The following is a 6,465-nucleotide window of genomic DNA, read 5'->3' as shown; positions in this document are numbered from 1 at the left end:
GAGGTCACAGAGTGGAGGAGGTCACAGAGTGGAGGAGGTCACAGAGTGGAGGAGGTCACAGAGTGGAGGAGGTCACAGAGTGGAGGAGGTCACAGAGTGGAGGAGGTCACAGAGTGGAGGAGGATACAGAGTGGAGGAGGATACAGAGTGGAGGAGGTCACAGAGTGGAGGAGGTCACAGAGTGGAGGAGGTCACAGAGTGGAGGAGGTCACAGAGTGGAGGAGGATACAGAGTGGAGGAGGATACAGAGTGGAGGAGGATACAGAGTGGAGGAGGTCACAGAGTGGAGGAGGTCACAGAGTGAAGGAGGTCACAGAGTGGAGGAGGATACAGAGTGGAGGAGGATACAGAGTGGAGGAGGACACAGAGTGGAGGAGGACACAGAGTGGAGGAGGTTACAGAGTGGAGGAGGTTACAGAGTGGAGGAGGACACAGAGTGGAGGAGGATACAGAGTGGAGGGGGTTACAGAGTGGAGGAGGATACAGAGTGGGGGAGGATACAGAGTGGGGTAGGATACAGAGTGGAGGAGGTTACAGAGTGGAGGAGGACACAGAGTGGAGGAGGACACAGAGTGGAGGAGGACACAGAGTGGAGGAGGTTACAGAGTGGAGGAGGTAACAGAGTGGAGGAGGACACAGAGTGGAGGAGGACACAGAGTGGAGGAGGTTACAGAGTGGAGGAGGTAACAGAGTGGGGGAGGTAACAGAGTGGGGGAGGATACAGAGTGGAGGAGGATACAGAGTGGAGGAGGTTACAGAGTGGAGGAGGTTACAGAGTGGAGGAGGTAACAGAGTGGAGGAGGTCACAGAGTGGAGGAGGTCACAGAGTGGAGGAGGTCACAGAGTGGAGGAGGTCACAGAGTGGAGGAGGATACAGAGTGGAGGAGGATACAGAGTGGAGGAGGTCACAGAGTGGAGGAGGATACAGAGTGAAGGAGGATACAGAGTGAAGGAGGTCACAGAGTGGAGGAGGATACAGAGTGGAGGAGGATACAGAGTGGAGGAGGACACAGAGTGGAGGAGGACACAGAGTGGAGGAGGTTACAGAGTGGAGGAGGTTACAGAGTGGAGGAGGACACAGAGTGGAGGAGGATACAGAGTGGAGGAGGTTACAGAGTGGAGGAGGATACAGAGTGGGGGAGGATACAGAGTGGGGTAGGATACAGAGTGGAGGAGGTTACAGAGTGGAGGAGGACACAGAGTGGAGGAGGACACAGAGTGGAGGAGGACACAGAGTGGAGGAGGTTACAGAGTGGAGGAGGTAACAGAGTGGAGGAGGTAACAGAGTGGGGGAGGATACAGAGTGGAGGAGGATACAGAGTGGAGGAGGTTACAGAGTGGAGGAGGTTACAGAGTGGAGGAGGTAACAGAGTGGAGGAGGTAACAGAGTGGAGGAGGTAACAGAGTGGAGGAGGTAACAGAGTGGAGGAGGTAACAGAGTGGAGGAGGTAACAGAGTGGAGGAGGATACAGAGTGGAGGAGGATACAGAGTGGAGGAGGATACAGAGTGGAGGAGGATACAGAGTGGAGGAGGATACAGAGTGGAGGAGGTTACAGAGCGGAGGAGGTAACAGAGTGGAGGAGGATATATTAGAGTTCATAAAAATGAAAGAAGTTGACAGTTCGTAGCTTGGTCTGCACTGGCTGCTAGTAGAAACCCATCATCTTGCTTCCAGGGCTGAGGCAGTTTGAAAAGCTGTAGCTTCCTCTCTGGAGATGCTGCTGTGATATTGAGCTCTTTCTTTAAACATCTCAGTCCACTGCAGAATGGATACACAGTCAAATTAGCAGATGGGACCCAAAGTTTTAGTTGGATGGAGAGAGAGAGAGAGATTGCCACGACTTATCTTTCCAACTGCCAGCAACTCAAATATAATTGTATATTCCAATTATAACACAATTAGCTCGTGCGAAGAGCTGTCTTAGAAATCAAGGTTTTTTTTGCTCAAGCAGTTAACCTTTGAATGGTTCGTCTTCAGCTGTTGAATACTGTAGATATCTTGTCAATAGGGCAGGAAGGAAGGTCTTTCACAGTCCCCGTGTTTGGAGGGTGGTGGGGTGGGGTCATTGTCTTTGGTGAGTCTTTTCAGGCTTGCCGTCTCCTCTCCATAGGGTTGGCATGTGGAACAGATGCAGTTATGTAAATTAATGTTGGCCATCCAGTGGTTGAATTCACTTTAGTCTGTTTTCAAAAAGAATCTCTCTTTTAAAAAGTCTACTTCCAGCTTCCAGCCGTTAGATAAAAATCAATATTGGATGTAAGCTCGTCTTCATAACAGGAGTTTCCTGTCACTAATCTCCACACTACCAACAGATTCCTCGCATTACAAAATCTGCTTCCCAAATTTCCCTTTGCTTTTTTTCTGTCATGCTTGCTTCACTTGCTTAAAAGCCATTCATGGCTCAGTGGGAGGCACTTTCACCTCTGGGGCTGAGGGTTGGGAGTTCATGTACCCACTCCAAAGGCTTGAGCCCATAATCTAGGCTGAAATTCCCAGTTGCTGTATTGAGGAAGGGAGGCGCTATCTCTCGGATGAGATGTTAATCTGTGGTCCCAGGCGGCCACCATCTGGAAGAAGAGCAGGGTTCCCCTCACCATCTTTTCCCCCTTAACCCCCACCACCCAAAGCCGATTAACTGATCAGTCCATCCCATTGCTGCTTGTGGGATCTTGCTGTGCAGGTGTTAGGATGCTTTGTTTATACGAACACGCGCATGCTAACTTCTGCTAACCTCTGTTTGCGTAGCAGCAGCGATTGCATCTCAAAAGCAATCGATTGGCTGTGAGGTGCCTTTGGACACCCCAAGGATGTGAAAGGCTCTATGTAAATGCAAGCTCTAATTCTGATGCAAAGTGTGCACCAAGCACAGAGTCACTTGTTAAATCACAGGCATTCTTTCAATAAAATGGAGGAAGGAAGCGTCATTCTTCGTATCTGTGCTGAGTTTTTCTTAATAAAAGCAAAATACTGCGGATACTGGGAATCTGAAATGAAAACAGAGAATTCTGGAAAAACTCGGCAGGTCTGACAGCATCTGTGGAGAGAGGAACAGAGTTAACGTTTTGAGTCCGTATGGCTCTTCAGAGTGAAGGGTCAAAACGTTAACTCTGTTTCTCTCTCCACAGACGCTGCCAGACCTGCTGGGCTTTTCCAGCATTTTCTGTTTTTATTTCTGAGGGTTTTAAAAATTCTTTCTTGGGATGCGGGAGTTGCCGACAAGGCCAGCATTTGCTGCCCATCCCTATTTTTTTCCCCCAAAAATATACGTTATTCATAAAATGACATTTACAATGTAAAAGTACATTTACAAAACATTTCAATGTGAAAATTAGACAAAGTGCCATAAAATTAGGTGCCTCGTATAACTGTAACTCTCTTCATATCTACGATATACACCCCATGTCAAGCATGCAGCCTGAGGGCTAAAACATCTCTGTTTCAAAAATTACAGAGAGTGCAACTTTCCTTCTGCAGCATGTTCCTCCTGGACCAGGATCCCACTACCGAACATTAAGCCAATCATTCCAGAAAAGCCCTCATCTGCTAGAGCTCTTCCCTCCACAGCCTCCGCCCGTACAGCCCACTCCTGCCTCCTTCCCAAGATCCACAAACAGGATTATTCTGGTAGAACGATCATTTCAGCCTCTTCCTGCCCCACTGTACTTATTTCTTCATATCTTGACTCTTATTTCCTCTCCCCTTGTCCAGTCTCTCCACACCTACATCCAGGACACTTCTGATGCCCTCCCTCAATTTAACGAGTTTCCAATTTCCTAATTGTTGCACTTCACTGTGGACGTCCAATCTCTCTGCACCTCAGCAGGACAGTTTGAGGGCTCTCCTCTTCCTCCTCAGACAGAGGCCCAACCAATCCCCACCCACCACTATCCTCTTCCACCTGGCTGAACTTGTTCTCTTCTTGAGCAATTTCTCCTTCAACTCCACTCACTTCCTCCAAATAATCGATGTTGCTATGGGTTCCCACATGGATCCTAGCAATGTCTGACTTTTCGTGGGCTAAGTCGAACATTTCTTGTTCCAGTCTGATTCAGGGCCTCCTCCATCAGCTCTTTCTGGTACATTGATGACTGTATCAGTGCCGTGTCCTGCTCTCTCCCTGAATTGGAAAACTTCATCAACTTTGCTTCCTATTTCCACCCTTCTCTCGATTTTGCACAGTCCTTCTCCGGCTCTTCCCTTCCGTTCCTTGACTTCCTAGTCTCTATTTCTGGCGTTAGGACTGTATTTTCTCCCCCTACACCCTGTAAGGACTCCATTCCATTCTCCCAGTTTTTGCATCTCCATCACATCTGTCCTGAGAATGCCACCTTCCACAACAGCGGTCTGAGAATTCTTTTCCTCAAATGAAGATTTCCCACACCGTGGTTGACAGGGTCTTCAACTGCATCAGCTGTCTCCCCTACCCCTCCCCTCCCAGAACCATGGCAGAGTTCCCCTTGTCCTCACTTTCCATCCCACCAGCCCCCGTATTCAATGGATCATTTTCTGCCATTTAGGCCACCTTCAGTGTGAGGCCACCACCAAACACATCTTCCCGTCTGCTTTCCGAAAGGAGTGATCCCTCCGTGATGCCCTGGGCCACTCTTCAATCACCCCCTCATCCCTACCAAATGCATCTTTTCATGCAAATGCAGGGGATGTGACAGCTGCACTTTTACCTCCTCTCTCCTCACCGCCAAGGCCTTAAACACTCCTTCCAGGTGAAGCAGTGATTTACTTCTACAGTGGGGAGACCAAACACAGCCTGGGTGACCACTTTGTGGAACACCTCCAGTCTGGGAAGAGTGTCCTCTGCAGTCACTGTCGCCGGGAAGCAGTCTGGGAAGAGTGTCCTCTGCAGTCACTGTCACTGTGAAGCAGTCTGGGAAGAGTGTCCTTTGCAGTCACTGTCGCCGGGAAGCAGTCTGGGAAGAGTGTCCTCTGCAGTCACTGTCGCTGTGAAGCAGTCTGGGAAGAGTGTCTTCTGCAGTCACTGTCGCTGTGAAGCAGTCTGGGAAGAGTGTCCTCTACAGTCACTGTCGCCGAGTGGAAAAGAAACAAATCACAGAGTGCAGAAGAGGCCCTTCCGACCATCGAGTCTGCACCGACACGTGAGAAACACCTGACCTACCTACCTAATCCCATTTACCAGCACTTGGCCCATAGCCTTGAATGTTATGACGTGCCAAGTGCTCATCCAGGTACTTTTTAAAGGATGTGAGGCAACCTGCCTCCACCACCCTCCCAGGCAGCGCATTCCAGACCCTCACCACCCTCTGGGTAAAAAGGTTTTTCCTCACATCCCCCCTAAACCTCCTGCCCCTCACCTTGAACTTATGCCCCCTTGTGACTGACCCTTCAACTAAGGGGAACAGCTGCTCCCTATCCACCCTGTCCATGTCCCTCATAATCTTGTACACCTCGATCAGGTCACCCCTCAGTCTTCTCTGCTCCAACGAAAACCCAAGTCTATCCAACCTCTTTTCATAACTTAAATGTTTCATCCCAGGCAACATCCTCTGCACCCCCTCCAGTGCAATCACATCCTTCCTGTAATGTGGCGACCAGAACTGCAGACAGTACTCCAGACGTGGCCTCACCAAGATTCTATACAACTCCAACATGATCTCCCTACTTTTGTAATCTATGCCTTGATTGATAAAGGCAAGAGTCCCATATGCCTTTTTCACCACCCCACTAACATGCCCCTCCGCCTTCAGAGGTCTATGGACACACACACCAAGGTCCCTTTGTTCCTCAGAACTTCCTAGTGTCATGCCCTTCATTGAATACTTCCTTGCCAAATTACTCCTTCCAAAGTGTATCACCTCACACTTTTCAGGGTTAAATTCCATCTGCCACTTATCTGCCCATTTGACCATCCCGTCTATATCTTCCTGTAGCCCAAGACACTCAACCTCACTGTTAACAACCCGGCCAATCTTTGTGTCATCCACAAACTCACTAATCCTACCCCCCACATAGTCATCTATGTCATTTATATAAATGACAAATAATAGGCGACCCAGCACAGATCCATGTGGTACGCAAAGAGTGACATCACAGGAAAATCGTAAGTTCATTGGTTGGTAAGTAACTGCTAGTTTGAAAGACCTATTCTAAGTTGATTTCAGATTAAGGGTGACCACTGGGGCCCCGGATCGGAGGCCGGACACTTCAGCTTCAACTCAGCAGAGAGAGCGAGTTCCTGTTGATTTTAAAAAGTGTATTTTGAATCTCTATTCTAACTTGCTTTCAGATTAAAGGTACATAGGAGAAATATTTTACAGATTGATAAATTAAAGACCAGTAGGAAATTTAAAAACAAATTAAATAAAATAGAGACACAGGGCCAGGCTATGTGTTGTAGCTGCATGACGTGGGAGCTGGTGGACCCCATCGTGGTTCCTACTGACCACATCTGTAGCAAATGTTGGTTGCTCGAGGAACTCCGGCTCAGAGT

The sequence above is a fragment of the Cetorhinus maximus genome, chromosome 34, assembly GCF_964194155.1.
Source record: "Cetorhinus maximus chromosome 34, sCetMax3.hap1.1, whole genome shotgun sequence".
In the NCBI taxonomy this organism is placed as follows: Eukaryota; Metazoa; Chordata; class Chondrichthyes; order Lamniformes; family Cetorhinidae; genus Cetorhinus; species Cetorhinus maximus.
This window is presented reverse-complemented; position numbering follows the sequence as displayed.